Source organism: Myxine glutinosa, chromosome 2 (genome assembly GCF_964187855.1).
Source record: "Myxine glutinosa chromosome 2, kmMyxGlut1.1, whole genome shotgun sequence".
NCBI classification, from domain to species: domain Eukaryota; kingdom Metazoa; phylum Chordata; class Myxini; order Myxiniformes; family Myxinidae; genus Myxine; species Myxine glutinosa.
Genome location: NC_136262.1, coordinates 258,462,727 through 258,479,495, shown reverse-complemented (window position 1 = coordinate 258,479,495; position 16,769 = coordinate 258,462,727).

Below are 16,769 nucleotides of genomic sequence, written 5' to 3'. Positions count from 1 at the left end.
TGACCTTGCTGATAATTGGGAGCAGACTGATTGGTCTGTCGTTGCAAGGATATTATGTTTTTGCACCTTTTTATGTAAAGCGGTGATGTTTGCTGATTTCCAAGCTGATGGCAGATTACCTTGAGCAAAACAGAGGGTGAAGAGAACAGAGAGAGAGAGGGTGTGAAAGAGCGGTTGTGCAGGATTTTAGGACCCGTGGGCTGATGCCGCCTGGTCCAGTTGCAGAATCAGAGTTGAGGATTGACAGAATAGTCCAGTCAATCTAAGTAATTTTATGGCTTGTCCCACCACTAATTGCAACAGAATGTTTTTCACAGCTATGCATTTCAGTAATGTCCCCTAAACACCATACTAAAAGTATACCAAAATATATTTGGTAGAAAGGCATCAAATTTGCATAATATGCAAATTAGCTCCTGCCATGAGGAAAAAATCAATTTTCCACAGTAATTCTGTATCTAAGTATCCAATCATGAGAATTTAAGTAGGTAGACCCATATTTTCAGGGTTGATGATTATGAAAAGTTCATTTCTGGATCAATTAGATGCATACAATTCAATGAAGTATGAAAATTAGATGCCACCGTTTTTCTAAAAAAAACATTCTGCCAGAACTCTCCATCTCTTGACCCAATCTTGACAAGTGAAATGTGTATACCCATATTTTCATGGTCATTGGATAGGATAAGTACATTTCTGGATTAATTATATGCATACACTTATGCAAAAATCCAATTAGCTATTCTCATTATATGAAACTGCTATTTAACTATGTGCACGTTTTCGATTCTGTTGCAGAGTTCCGCATCTAAGGGGTTTGCGGTGTGACTGATGAACATTGATAAGAGCATATTCTACTATAACCAGAGTTTAGCGGTGGCCAGGAGGCTCAAATTTTCAGGGTTAGTGTATACATATGAGTAAAACATTTTGGATGAATTATATGCATACATTTCTATGAAATACGAAAATTAGCTTCTTCCGGAAATTACCTCAGCACATGGGAAAGAATCAATTGACTTACAAAGAACTACTAGCGATGGAAGTTAATGATCCCACATACCATATTGACCTTCTCCGGGAAGTGTCACTTATGCTTTGTTCATCAAGGCCAGCATGGTCTGGAATGATGCAAGCAGTTCATCACGGTCAGTTTCCTGGTAAATCAACTGTGCAATTCTTGCCTATGATCGACATGGATCCTAGCGACATGTCATGTATCTTCTCCACACTTAGTTTTGTGTGTGAACAATCCAAGGGTTACAACATCACTCCAGTGATTACATTTGACCAACCACTGTGGTGGAAAGCCTTGATGATAATAGAATCAGAGCCCAGTGACAGTGACTTAAAATCTATTGTCTTGAGACTCGGAGGCCTTCACATAGAAATGAGCTTTTTAGGCGCTATCGGACATCTTATGGCTGGAAGCGGTCTACAAGAAGGCTTTGAAGTTGTGTATGCCGGAAATGCTGTAAAGCATATGCTTAGCGGAAAGGAAATCTCAAGAGCTGTACGAGGACACTCTTGGTGGATGCTGCCCTCAATACGATGCTGGTAGCGAATGCATACAACCTCCCCCTGCCAACATATTCCGATATGGACCAACTGAAGGGAACAGCAGAGAATCCTTCTGAGAAGTCACACATGATACATGAACAGATGGAACAGGATGTGGAAGATGACATCATCCAGGAGGAGGAGAATGCTCAAGAACAAAATAAAGACTTGTTTGAAGCTGGTGAACTATTTGATCGTTTAATGGTAGATCCAAGTGTTACAGATGAGGTGTCCTCCTCAGAAGCTCTCAGGCACATCTCTGAGAAGCTGAAGGAAGAAAAGAACTCTATGAATGATCTACGAACAGCATGCCTCTGGCTGCAATATATGGATATGGTAGAGATCTTATGGAAATTTATAAAATCTGAGCGTATGGGTAATTGGATGCTGCACCTTCAGGCCGTACATGATATGCTTCCGTACTTTGCAGAATCAGGGCACAATCTGTATGCCAAGTCTGCATACTTGTACCTTCAAATGATGAAACAACTTGACAGGAATCACCCAGAAGTGTATAGGAGTTTCATGAATGGACTTCATGACGTCAGAATACGTGATTCGTTATTTGGCTGGCCTATTAACCGACCTCGTGATAGAACAAGCGCTCATGAGGAGCATGAAGACCAGTGGTGGCTTAACTAGAGGCAGAGGAATGACCGAGATACAGAGATTGATATGGTTTCTGGCAATGCCAGCCTGTGCTGAAGTGAATTGTGCCATGCAGGAGCTCACAGGTGTGACCTATGATACCAGTGAACAGCACAAGGACAATTCCAAATCAAGACAACAACGTGATATATAAGACGCATATGAACTGCTCGGAGCCTTCAAGGAATGGACCCTTTCAGCAGTGAACCATCTCTACATAGTATTGTGAGTGGCGTTACTGCACATGACACAGTGAATGTTGATAACGCCAGATCTGTGGGGCAAACTATACTAGATTCCATGTTTGGGAAGAGTGTGTATGACTATTCATTCCAACGCAAAAAACAAGCAGTCACCCTTGGGTCAAAGACAGCCGTTGTCATTGATGGAGACTCAGTGCAAGTTGATCCACAGTTGCTTTTCCAACGACTCAGCGTAATTGCCACTCGTGAAACACAAGAAGATCCAGCATCTTTGTTCAAGTATGAGCTCTGTCGTCATCCTCCAGCACTCTTTGATCCCTCGGGTCTTCCTAGAAGCCAAATAAACCAGCGCTTGGTGATGCAATTTGGGAACTTGTTAAACATGATCATTCAGATCCAGCTGATGATGTCCACTAGGTGCTTGATGGAGGTGCCCTCCTGCAACGTCTGCCATGGTCACGTGGGCAAACTTTCGAAATTATATGTCACACATATATTACTTATGTGATAAGCAGGTATGGGAAGGCAACAATTGTCTTCGACAGCTACGAGGACGGTCCCACGATCAAGGATGCCACACATCGGAGACGGGTAGGAAGCTGCATAGGACCAAATGTTACTTTGACTGGTAAAACAGTCCTAAATCTGAAGAAGAATGAGTTCCTAGGAAACACATTCAACAAAAAACGCTTCATTTACATCCTAAGTGACTCCCTAGAGAAGGCGGGATGTCTGACGATTCATGCCAAGGGGGATGCTGATGTGCTGATTGTCCAGACTGCAGTGGAATCTGCAAAGACAATATATACAGTTCTTGTTGGTGACGACACAGACCTACTGATTCTTATTTGCTCCCATGCCGACATGCAAGGGAGGGACATATTTTTCAAGCTTGAGCCAAAACTTAATGCAAAGAAACGTCGAGTATGGAACATCAAAAAAAAAACAAGACAACCTTGGGAATGAATGTCTGTGGCAGAATGCTATTTGTACACGCCCGGCTTGGCTATGACACAACATCCAGTGCGTATGGCATTGGCAAAGGTGTTGCCCTGAAGAACATCCAAAACAACGTCCAATTCACGAAACATGCTAACCTGTTCACCCAGGAAGGACATGCACCAAAGGATGATATTGGTGCAGCAGGGGAGAAGGCCCTTGTATGCCTGTACAATGGAAATCAAGATGAAAGTATTGATGCCCTACGATACAAGCGTTTCTGTGAGAAGGTTGCGAAAAGTACCAAATATGTTGAGGCCCAGAACTTTCCACCAACATCTGCGGCTACAAGGTTTCACAGTCTGAGTGTGTACTTCCAAATTCAGGAGTGGAAAGGAGATGTTGGACAATTGAAACCAGATGAATGGGGATGGAAGATCAGCGAGGGTCAGTTCCTCCCAGTGCAAACTGATCTGCCACCAGCGCCACCGAAACTTACTGAGATCTTCAGATGTAACTGCAAGGCGGGGTGCAGCACCACTAAATGTACATGCCAGAAGCATGGCCTTGACTGCTCATGGATGTATGGAGAGTGTAAAGGTTTGAGTTGTGCTAACTCATCAAGACTGGAGCTCGATGACGAGTGACATCCAACAACTGGTAATTCATCCAGAAATGTACTTATCATATTCCCTTATCATGAAAATATGGGTATACACATTTCACTTGTCAAGATTGGGTCAAGAGATGGAGAGTTCTGGCAGAAAAGTTTTTTTTTGAATAACGATGGCATCTAATTTGCATACTTCATTGAATTGTATGCATATAATTGATCCAGAAATGAACTTTTCATAATCACCAACCCTGAAAATATGGGTCTACCTACTTAATTTCTCATGATTGGATACTTAGATACAGAATTACTGTGGACAAATTTTTTTTTTACCTCATGGCTGCAGCTAATTTGCATATTACGCAAATTTGATACCTTTCTGCAAAATATATTTTGGTATACTTTTAGAATGGTGTTTAGGGGACATTCCTGAAGTGCATAGCCGTGAAAAACATTCTGTTGCAATTAGTGGTGGGTCAAGCCACTGCTTTGACTGGACTAGAAACGTCTCCTTGTCAGGAGAGAAGGACACGGAGTCCAGGAGCAGCTGGGTTCGACTGGGTAATGTGGGTACAGGGAGAGATGGGTTCGGGACACAAGTTTTTGAGGCAAACCCAGAGTTGAGGCATTCGGCTTTGTCACGTGCGGTGGCAGCTGTCTAGCCGTTTGAGGTAAGGGAGGGGATGGAGGGGGAACAAACACCAGAAACAGATTTGACCAGACGCCACAAGGATTTGGAGGAAGGAGACAGGTTTGAGAGTAGAGAGATATTGTTTCCTGGCTCTCCCGATTTCCTTCAGTTGGATTTTACACCTTCAAGACGAGATGGGATAAATCTGTGCATGAAAGAGAGAGCAAATTTCTTTGAAAATATTCCCTGAATGAGTTTATGCCAGGGACACCAGAGACGGTGGACGGGACAACACACATTTAAGCAAAAGTTGTGAGCGGAGGGGAAGCCGTAGCCAGATGTACTTTGAGCTTTTGTCATCACATTTTCTACAAAGCTTTATTTTGAGAATATAGAGAAGACAAATTATTATTTTTGTCCAAAGGTGAAAAGTCAGCATTATCTAAAATCATACATTTTCATCCGATTGACCTGAAATTTTAAGAATTTGCATATTTGGTGAAACAAGATTGAGAAATGTGAAATTTACCCTGTGAAAGTCCAGTGATAAAAAGGAGATTCTACAATGGAAATGGTGTAATAGAGAAGCAAAGATAATGCACGCTCAATTATTCAGATGGAGACTGTGTAAAGGTGGATTTATGAACATGAGTTAAAGAAGGGGGCTCGGGTCCCGGAGATGCGCACCGCCAACCAAACAAATCTTGTATCTGTGACAATGTTCTCCACTGATCCTCTGGGGAAGACTTTCTACGATAAGGGATTTGCTTGAGCGATCGTGAGATTTTGAACGTGGATGAAAACTGTTCATTTTTTTTTATTATCCTTGTCATTCCATCCATTACATCTAAGTCCTGGCAATTTTCATTCCTCCTGTGCTTTGCGGGGCTTATAGTTTATCAAATCTCCCCAAATTTTCAAAGAGCTATATACTTGATAATCTCCCTATGGTGATGGTGATGGTGTTGGTGTGTGTGTGTGTGTGTGTGTGTGTGTGTGTGTGTGTGTGTGTGTGTGTGTGTTTGTTTGTTTTGATCACCGAGTAAGAGGAAGATCCCAGGAAGGTGACTCTTTACTGCATGCACTGAAGGCGTGAAGTTTGTGGAGGAAGAACAATTAATATGGAGGAAGAATAATATTGAACCATAGTGTGGAATAATTCGCCCTTAATTAATTGATTTCTGGTTCTTGTTTGTATTTTTTGATATTTAGTTGCTAATGAAGCATCATTTTTATTTACTTTTTAAAAAATATTTGCGGGTTTCTTCTTGTTATTGAACTGGCATTGATGTGCTTATATATGAATATTAGAAAATTGACTGTTTCATCATTTATGAAAGTAATCTACATGTGTTTGTGTTACCTTTCCTATCGATGAACGCTTTGTACAGATAAATCCATTGTTATTTTCCTTTTTAAAGCTATTTTTCTGATCAAGTAACCGTGAAGGTGAATAAATGCCATCACATTGCTATAACAACAAAGCTGAGTGGATGGTCCAGGTGCCCACATCATTGACTTGTCTAACCTCGCTCGGTTCGATTTTCGACCTGACCAACCTTTCAGATTGTTTTTTTGCAGACAGGATGTTGCATCACAAATGTTGATGTCCCTTGGATGAATTTTAAGCTTGTTTCCTGTCTGCCGACATTGCTGGAACTAGTTGGTGGCCTTTAAATATCCCACAGTGTCTTTGGTGAAGAGTTGGCAAGTTGTGGCGGACACGCTAAACAAATTCCAAATTGCTGTTGTGTTCAGTGAAATGTCAGGCCTGGCCACGAGATAGTTTGTGAAAGAATTGGGCTAAAACTTATGATGGCTGAAACTTGTCCCCTGTGCCTAGGTGGGTTTTTGTGAAATTGAAGCAAACCTTAATGGTCGACATTCCTTACAGTTGGTCCTTGATGGCCTGCCATAAGTTTTTCATGAGGTTCAAAAAGGAATGTCTGTGATTTCGTTTTGTGAAGCAAATTGTCAATCAGCAGAATTTTCTTGGGATTCCAGAAAACCAAGGCCATGCTCTTAACAGCCGAGGGTTGGGTGTGGGGTTTTGGGGATGGTGGCGATCCTTTTGTGCTTCCTTTGCATGGAATACAATTTGGTTTCAGGGTCCCAGTGGTGAGGCCACGTTTCATCTCGAGTTACTAGATGAGCCGGCTTGATCTGTATTTAACAGTTTGATGAGATTGTGCCATGATGTCAGCCATTGCTGTTGGTTGCGAGTGCTGATGTTCCTGGGGACCAATCTTGCACCATTTTTATGGATTATGGTAATATTATTCATCATTATGGTATTATTATGGATTATGGTTGAAGCTCTGCCTTGAAGTATTCAAAGTTCTGTGAATATTTTGATGACCTCAATATGGTGTCCATCTATGATTAATGTCTTGAGCCCGGCAACAGTGTGTGCCTTGCTTTAATCTTATTTAAATAATAATTTATAGCAAGATCTATAATTGTATGACATGAATTATGCTCTGTGTTGCAGATTGTTTTTGAAAGATTTTGTTGAGCAGTTTATTGGGGTACTGTGCATTGTCTAATGCTGATATAGATATGATTCGAAATGCTATGAACTGTTTATTATTTAGGATTTGGTGTTTAGTGAGGCTCAAGGTTGCATGTAAATATAAGAGTAAAGTGGAATGTGACAAGTGTTAATGCTAAAAATCCAATTTTACAGCCTATGGAAAAATTGCTTGTGTTATGATAAACTATCATAAGTACCCGGCGGAGGGTGGGGGGATAGGGGGTGGTTGGGGGGGGGGGTGAAATGGCAGGATAGAGGGAATGGGGGGAGAGAGGGGGGGAAGTGGGGGAGAGGCAGGGGAGGAAGGGGGTTCATCACCTTTTCGTTGAATATATGCTGGTGAATGTGGCGTACATCCCGTTTTTGCGATAAGTGTGATGCAGAACAGGAAGAAGAAGCCTTACTACCAACTTCGTATATTTCCAGAATTGTTTGATTTATTTGTGTTCAAATGTCTGGTGATTGTTTTGTATTTATTTATGCGAATGTGTACTTGTATATAACTGTCATTATTTTTAAAAAGCTTAGGCACTATGGAGCGATGATTTTTTAACTCCAAAAAAACGAACTTTTTATTTTATTTTTTGCCTAAAACACTCCCAGGCACTCACTGATGAACCTCTGAAAGTTTGACAAAGATCCGTTCAGCCATCTCTGAGAAAAATGGCGACACGGACAGACAGACACACACACAGACAGACATCTCTCTTATATAGTAGATTAATTTATTCACGACCAGTTATCCACATTTATTTTGTGGCCAGTATAACCAGTTTGCTTGTATTTTGATTGGTTGTTGACATTTATGTGCATGTTACGTTGTTACATGTAAAAACATAATTTGCTAAAACATTTACGTTTTACACCCATAAACCCTGGTGTTGGGCTAGCGGCTAGGGTGCCGGCTTAGGATAACCAAGGATCCTGGGTTCGAATCCCGGTCGATCGCTGAATTAACGCCAGGGGGGTTGACTCAGCCTGTCATCCTTCCGAGGTCGGCTAATTGAGGACCAGTTCACTGGTAATTCCCTGTTTGTCGTTAAAGGCGGCAAAAAAGGGTTGGCGTCAGGAAGGGCATCCGGCCGTAAAACATTGCTTCAAATAGGGGACCGAAAAACAACAACAACCATGGTTCCCGAAAAAGGCCAACCCCCGCTTTGCGGGGAAAAATGGCCTCTAAAGGTGGTTTTTTTATTTACGTTTACCTGAAGTTCAGTATTTTTATATCCAAAATGGAGGGAATTGGGTGGCTCAGAGGTAGCATATTGACTGCTGTGCTGTGTTGTCTGGTTTTGATTCCTGACCTGACTAAACTCTCACCGTGGTGCTTCACAGATTGGGAGTTGCATCAATAAGTAAGCGTCCATCACATGGGACGTTAAGCCCATGTCTCGTCTACTAAGAATTTGCTGTTTCTGACGTCACAATATCGCATTGTATAGTCTACAATAGTAGGAGATTGTGTGTCAGCACCCAGCCCAGATTTCAAAATCCTACCTAAACCAACTGTGAAGGAAACTGTGATGGAGTGCTGACTTGTCCAGGGTTGTTTCTCGGATAGCAATGTTGTTGACATTTTGTGAGCGCCCCCAACGCTCTGCGAAGAGCAAGACATACATTGATCTTGAATTTCAAAATAGGCAACCATTTTATTTTATGCTTTTCAAATAGAAACACATTTAGACCGCTTTCGGTCTTTTTTTGGTCTTGGCCATAAGAAACGTTCCTACGCGTGAGCAGTTGTTGCTGCTGCCCACATTCATCACACCACTTATTAATTGACTGCTTGCTGACGGTGACTGTGCAGGCCGTGGGGGACGTCTCCGATGGGCAGGTGTTGCTGGAAGTTCCTTACGCTACCCCTCTGAAGGCCCAGCTGTTTGTTGTGCCACTGCCCATTCGGTACACTTTCCAGCAACAGGATGAAGCAGAGCTTGAGCAGGTGAGGATCATTTGTCATGCGTGTGCCACAGTTCTTGCACGCACACACAAACAACTTCCATCTTGGATTTATCAACCTGGATCATGAAAGGGTGGCTTTGTTGCCAAGATAATGTGAGGCGCCCCTTAAAAAAGAGGATTCCCTCTGATGCAGTGATTCATAACACCAAACATATAATTTATAGGACCTACCAGATTATATTGGGGCAAGAGAGGGAAAGTGGGCATCTTTTTCCAACAGAGCTTCTTGGCCCACATTTTTCGACTCGTATCAGTGACCCAAAGACTCCAAGGCCTGCCATTGCTTTAGCAACAGAATCCATCGAAAGGCAGGCTTTATTAGATACCTCAAGATCTTTGTAATACACATAATTGAAAACAGAAATGGCAGCTTATTCCTTTCAAATGCCCGCCACGCTCCAGAAAGAGTATTATATACTTAGATTCAGTGCGCCGTGAGATATGAGTATCCCAAGTAGCTCCATCCCAAATCGCCCTTGTTCCCGCTATAATCCTCCTACCCTTCTCACGCCATCCAATACTGGCTCCCCCTCTCTGTTGTCAATCCTCCCTGTAGGCCTCTACTACTTTAGCATGATGGACTTATGAAACCTCCACCTCACCTCCCAGCAGCTGCTGCCATTTTAATAGAAACACAAGAATGCCAGCCATTTCTATTGAATCCGATATGTGGTTATTCCCGCTGGGCGTCTTGTCCATTTGCACTGTAAGCAAAACGGTGCGATTAATGAGTGTTTATGTCATGACTATGGTGTTTATTGTACACCGCTCCTTTCCTGTGCCATCTCCAGGCGCTGCATGACGTAATTTCCGGGCACCGAAGGGGGCCCAGCAATGATGCATGCGGAAAGGGTTTTCACTCTGATTGTTTGGTTGGTTTTCACTCACGGTTTTCACTCCGGTTGTTTATTTGGTTTTCACTCACGGTTTTCACTCCGGTTGTTTGTTTGGTTTTCACTCACGATTTTTACTCCGATTGTTTGGTTTTCACTCACGGTTTTCACTCCGGTTGTTTGTTTGGTTTTCACTCACGGTTTTCACTCCGGTTGTTTGTTTGGTTTTCACTCACGGTTTTCACTCTGGTTGTTTGTCTGGTTTTCACTCCGGTTGTTTGTTTGGTTTTCACTCACGATTTTTACTCCGATTGTTTGGTTTTCACTCACGGTTTTCACTCCGGTTGTTTGTTTGGTTTTCACTCACGGTTTTCACTCCGGTTGTTTGTTTGGTTTTCACTCCGGTTGTTTGTTTGGTTTTCACTCACGGTTTTCACTCTGGTTGTTTGTCTGGTTTTCACTCCGGTTGTTTGTTTGGTTTTCACTCACGATTTTTACTCCGATTGTTTGGTTTTCACTCACGGTTTTCACTCCGGTTGTTTGTTTGGTTTTCACTCACGGTTTTCACTCCGGTTGTTTGTTTGGTTTTCACTCACGGTTTTCACTCTGGTTGTTTGTCTGGTTTTCACTCTGGTTGTTTGTTTGGTTTTCACTCACGGTTTTCACTCCGGTTGTTTATTTGGTTTTCACTCACGGTTTTCACTCCGGTTGTTTATTTGGTTTTCACTCACGGTTTTCACTCTGGTTGTTTGTCTGGTTTTCACTCTGGTTGTTTGTTTGGTTTTCACTCACGGTTTTCACTCCGGTTGTTTGTTTGGTTTTCACTCACGGTTTTCACTCCGGTTGTTTATTTGGTTTTCACTCACGGTTTTCACTCCGGTTGTTTGTTTGGTTTTCACTCACGGTTTTCACTCTGGTTGTTTGTTTGGTTTTCACTCACGATTTTTACTCCGATTGTTTGGTTTTCACTCATGGTTTTCACTCCGGTTGTTTGTTTGGTTTTCACTCACGGTTTTCACTCCGGTTGTTTGTTTGGTTTTCACTCACGGTTTTCACTCTGGTTGTTTGTCTGGTTTTCACTCTGGTTGTTTGTTTGGTTTTCACTCACGGTTTTCACTCTGGTTGTTTGTTTGATTGTTTGTTTGTTTGTTTGTCCACGCGATATCTCAGCCATCCTTTGAGCTAGGAAGCTAAAATTTCAGCACAATAGTGAGAAATTGCTTTGACAAAAAAGTTATTTTTTGTGTTTTGATGAATCAATTAATTGATTAGTTATTTAATTATTATCGAATAATTAAGTACTTATATATGTATTTCTATTCTCTTCTGGGCATTATCTCAGGCACCTTTTGAGCTAGGAAGCTGATATTTGGAAACGACAATGATCATGTGATTTGGCTGTAAAGGATATTTTTGATTTATTGATTAATCAATTAATCGATGAATTATTTATTAATTACTCAATTAATTTTTTTTTTTTTAGATTAATGACTGATTTAATTAATTTTCAAAAAGTTACAGCTTCGGATGAAGCACTTGTGGTTTAGTTATGCTCTTAGCCAATTGATTAAGAAAATATTTTGTGATTATTGCTTATTGATTTTAATTATGCAATTAATCAATCAATTATTGTACACCTCTCCCTCCCAATGTCGTCTCTATGTGCTGCACGGCGGTATTGCCGGGCACTTAAGGCGCCCCGGCAATGCCGCGCGAGAGGATTTTATTTATTTATTTGGCATGGGGGTGGTGTGTTTTGAATGTATCTGTACTTGTTTTTCATTTGTTTCTGAAGGAAGTCCTGTCGGCAGGTATGACTGACTAAACCAAAACTCTCAGAAGGGAAACGCATAGTCCGAGTCTCAGTTAACCTTTTGACCGAGCTCGCTTATGTTGTTGCTTTTAGCGGTCAGATTCTGATAAATGATCATCTGATAAATGTCACACTGTCACTCTATCTCTCCGAAAAGACTGTCTGGTGAACCTCCCAATCGATTTCCATAACAATCCTCTTGAAGAAATAGTCAATCAAAGTTTTGGGCCTCAATATCAGCCATGATCTTTCTTGGGCAACTGACATTTGTAAGTTGGCCACCAAAACTGCCAATTATCACCATCATTTGTACTGCTCTCCCCTCTGGGCTGGTGCTCCTGCCTTACACCTAGCTCGGCTTCACTATCCAGAAACCAAGGCCTTTAGAATCATTGGTAATCATAAAGCCGATCCTTAGGGCCTTTCACTCTCTCACTGCAGGCAGGTAGGTGGTCTTTCTGTCTTTTACCGACTCCTCTCCGGACTAGCTTCCACAGCTCTGTCTGTGCTCTGTCCCCCAAATGTCTGCAGTCTGCACAATGTCTGTCAGCAACCCTCTTCTGGTGAAATTGCCAAAATCATGACTCACTGCTCACCTTCACTCTTTCATTCCTCTTTTTTCCCACCTCTGGAACAAACTCCCACACTCTCTTCAATCCCACTTCTCCCTCCAAGTCGTCAAAACAGCTGTTCACCACCATATCTTATCTTCCCCCAGACAAAATCTTGATCTTTTCTACCCCTGATAATATACCCAAAATTCAAATTTTTAAAATTCCCTGTTTTCTTTCCTGAAAGTCCTTGTAGTGTCCATTTGTTTATCCCGTGTACCCCACCCCAGCCCTTCAAAGTCCAGGATCACTGCTCACATCCACTCATTTGTTCCTCTTTTTCCCCACCTGTGGAAACAACTTCCACATTCTCGTCAATCTCATTCTTCCCTCTTGGTCTCCAAGACAGCTGTTAACCAAAATCATCCCCCATCCACATCTCTTCTACCCTCATTAACCATTCCTAAGCACACCTTTTTCCATGTCTCCAGGTTACCGGGTTTTCCCCCCACTGTCTCACAATGTTCTTAAATATTTTTAATTCCAATGTTTTATTTTCTTGCCTTAATTTTTTCACCCCTCACCCCAAATTGGGCTAAGGGGTATTGTCGTCACGGGCGTCATCCGGGCGTCCGGGCGTCCGTCAACTTTTGGTTTCCGTCAATTTCAAGGAGAACGGCTCGTCCGATTAAATACATTTTTGCAGTGTGTGTTGGGGTTGAGTAGAGGAAGGTGCCTTTCGAAAATGGGCGCGCTGCGATTTTCAATATGGCCGCCACGGCAGCCATCTTGAAATTGGTTTCCGTCAATTTCGAGCAGAACGGCTTGACCGATTAAATCCATTTTTGCAGTGTGTGTTGGGGTTGAGTAGAGGAAGGTTCAGGAGCCCGCTGCGATTTTCAATATGGCCGTCACGGTAGCCATCTTGAAATTGGTTTCCGTCAATTTCAAACAGAACGGCTTTTCCGATTAAATCCATTTTTGCAGTGTGTGTTGGGGTTGAGTAGAGGAAGGTTCCTTTCGAAAATGGGCACGCTGCGATTTTCAATATGGCCGCCACGGCAGCCATATTGAAATTGGTTTCCACCATGCATGGGCCGAGGGGTTACGTCCGCTTTGCGGTGCTATTTTTATTTTTTGTTACATCTTGGTAACTTTTTCCAACTGTTCTCATCCTGTTACATCCTGGGCCATTATGTGTTCTAGCTCCTCCACAAGCCTCAAATCGGTGTGTGTGTATATATATATATATATATATATATATATATATATATATATATAATGGTATCTGTAATCTGGTTCTCCAACCTAATGAGCGGACAACATGACGTCATCGCCATGCACGTCCGCCTTGCCTGCAAAGTTCCAGAGGAACCATCTACCAGTGCGTCATTACGGATTATAAATACAGATACTGTCACAAGTGCATGCAAAACTCACAGTTACCGACCTGGTTTCGCCCTTGTTGGGGCTTCATCAGGGCAACGCAGTGAGGCTTTCCATACACTCGCTTATCGCTCGCTCCCAGCAAGGTGCTTATCGGGTATTTGAAGCGAAAGTTTGAACCCAGCGAAAACTTTCTTTGCCGGCCAACTTTGATAAACCAGATAACTCACCCCCAAATCATCAGTTCCCCCGGGCCACAATTATCACATCTCAAAAATAAAGCAACAATATTTCACCAAAACCCCCAGAGATTTCCCAAGGTAATTCAATCTGGACAAAGCCCCAGCCACGACATTGTCCCTGCCCTTTACATGTTCAATTTCCCGTTGGACTCCTGCCAAGCCAAACTCCATCTCATGACCCTCTGACTTTGACTGTCAGTTTCTTGTGAATGAAGGTTAAGGGGTGGTCACCAAAGCCCCAAGGTGCTTATCGCTCCCAGCAAGGTGCAGCAGCAGCTGTATGGGACACCTTGCTGGCGGTTCTCCACTGATGATATGCAGGTCGCATAGTGACTGATATAAAAACTGAAAGGGTCACAGAGTTACAAGTGTATGGAAAGCCTCACTGCGTTGCCCTGATGAAGCCCCAACAAGGGCGAAACCAGGTCGGTAACTGTGAGTTTTGCATGCACTTGTGACAGTATCTGTATTTATAATCCGTAATGACGCACTGCTAGATGGTTCCTCTGGAACTTTGCAGGCAAGGTGGACGTGCATGGCGATGACGTCATGTTGTCCGCTCATTAGGTTGGAGAACCAGATTACAGATACCATTATTAGTAACTCCCAACCGCAACCAGGTCGACTCCATATGATGAGTGGATACCAGAGATAACGTCACCGCGTGGCAGGCGGTGCTTATCGCTCCCAGCAAGGTGCAGCAGCAGCTGTATGGGACACCTTGTTGGCGGTTCTCCACTGATGATATGAAGGTCGCATAGTGACTGATATATATATATATATCTGTGCAGCATCTGTCCTGTGTTGTCTTGTCACTGAACTACTTTCTCAAACTTTTGTGAAATCGTACCAAACTTCTGGTATGCACATATCTCTCCCGTCGGTATGTCCTAAGGGTATTTTTTCTGAAAAAATTTCCAATTTTTTTTTTGGGGAATTTTTTGGGGAAAATTGTTTTTTTCAACTTCAATTGTTTATAAAATGTGATATCACGTATATTACAAATACATTTGTGCAAAATAATTGTTTGAATTATGATTGGTTTAAACAATGACAAAACTCCAACTCGGGTACAGTCATTTATCTATATATCTACACATCTGGGCAGTGTCTGTGTTGTCACTTAACGACTCCCTCAAACTTTTGTTTCCGTGGTTGTGAAGTGTTTTTAATAACGTTGTGGTGGTTTTGAATCACGTGGTGGTGAGGTATTTTGAATTATGTGGTGGTGAGGTGTTTTTAAATGACGTGGTGGTGAGGTATTTATAATTACGTGGTGGTGACGTGTTTTTAATTATGTGGTGGTGAGGTGTTTTGAATTAGTTGGTGATGAGGTCTTTTGAATTACGTGGTGGTGAGGTGTTTTGAATTACGTGGTGGTGAGGTGTTTTGAATTACGTGGTGGTGAGGTGTTTTAATTTTGTGGCTGTGAGGTGTTTTTATAACATGTTTTATGGCTGTGAGGTGTTTTAAATTACTTGGTGGTGAGGTGTTTTGAATTACTTGGTGGTGAGGTGTTTTGAATTACTTGGTGGTGAGGTGTTTTGAATTACTTGGTGGTGAGGTGTTTTTATTACGTGTTTTATGGCTGTGAGGTGTTTTGAATTACTTGGTGGTGAGGTGTTTTTATTACGTGTTTTATGGCTGTGAGGTGTTTTGAATTACTTGGTGGTGATGTGTTTTTATTACGTGTTATATGGCTGTGTGGTGTTTTGAATTACTTGGTGGTGAGGTGTTTTTATTACGTGTTTTATGGCTGTGAGGTGTTTTGAATTACTTAGTGGTGAGGTGTTTTTATTACGTGTTATATGGCTGTGAGGTGTTTTGAATTACTTGGTGGTGAGGTGTTTTTATTACGTGTTTTATGGCTGTGAGGTGTTTTGAATTACTTGGTGGTGAGGTGTTTTTATTACGTGTTTTATGGCTGTGAGGTGTTTTGAATTACTTGGTGGTGAGGTGTTTTTATTACGTGTTTTATGGCTGTGAGGTGTTTTTAATTACTTGGTGGTGAGGTGTTTTTATTACGTGTTTTATGGCTGTGAGGTGTTTTTAATTACTTGGTGGTGAGGTGTTTTTATTACGTGTTTTATGGCTGTGAGGTGTTTTGAATTACTTGGTGGTGAGGTGTTTTGAATTACTTGGTGGTGAGGTGTTTTGAATTACTTGGTGGTGAGTTGTTTTGAATTACTTGGTGGTGAGGTGTTTTGAATTACGTGGTGGTGAGGTGTTTTGAATTACTTGGTGGTGAGGTGTTTTGAATTACTTGGTGGTGAGGTGTTTTGAATTACGTGGTGGTGAGGTGTAATCGTCCCAAACTTCCAGTCTGCACCTACCCCTCCCCTATGTATTGTGCTGAGGGGTTCTTTCTTGAAAAAAAAACATTCAACCTCAATCACTTCCGTTGAATTTGGGGACGACTAAGAAGAAGACCTTTGTTGGTCGAAAGCTTGTCAAATTAAAGATCGACGTCCTGAAGCTACGTCCGCGTCTGATTTAATCTGATTTAATTGTTTATTTAATGCAAATGAGACGCCCTGCTCGTACTGTGGAGTTTCTACTATTTCTCACAGTTATATATATATATATATATATATATATATATATATATATATATAAATTGTCCTGTGACTGCTCTCAGTTAAGACCGAGAATAAGCCACGGATGGAAACGAGTGTTAATGAAGGCGTTCAACTCCAATTGATGGCGGATGATACGTGAGGAGGAAGAAAAATACCGACTCACCTGTATGGGCCCCACGCAGGCGTCTTCACCCTGCAAATTAACTCAAACCGAGGCGGATGTAAAATGTACAAAAACAACAGATTTATTAACGGAACCCGAGAACAATGAAACAC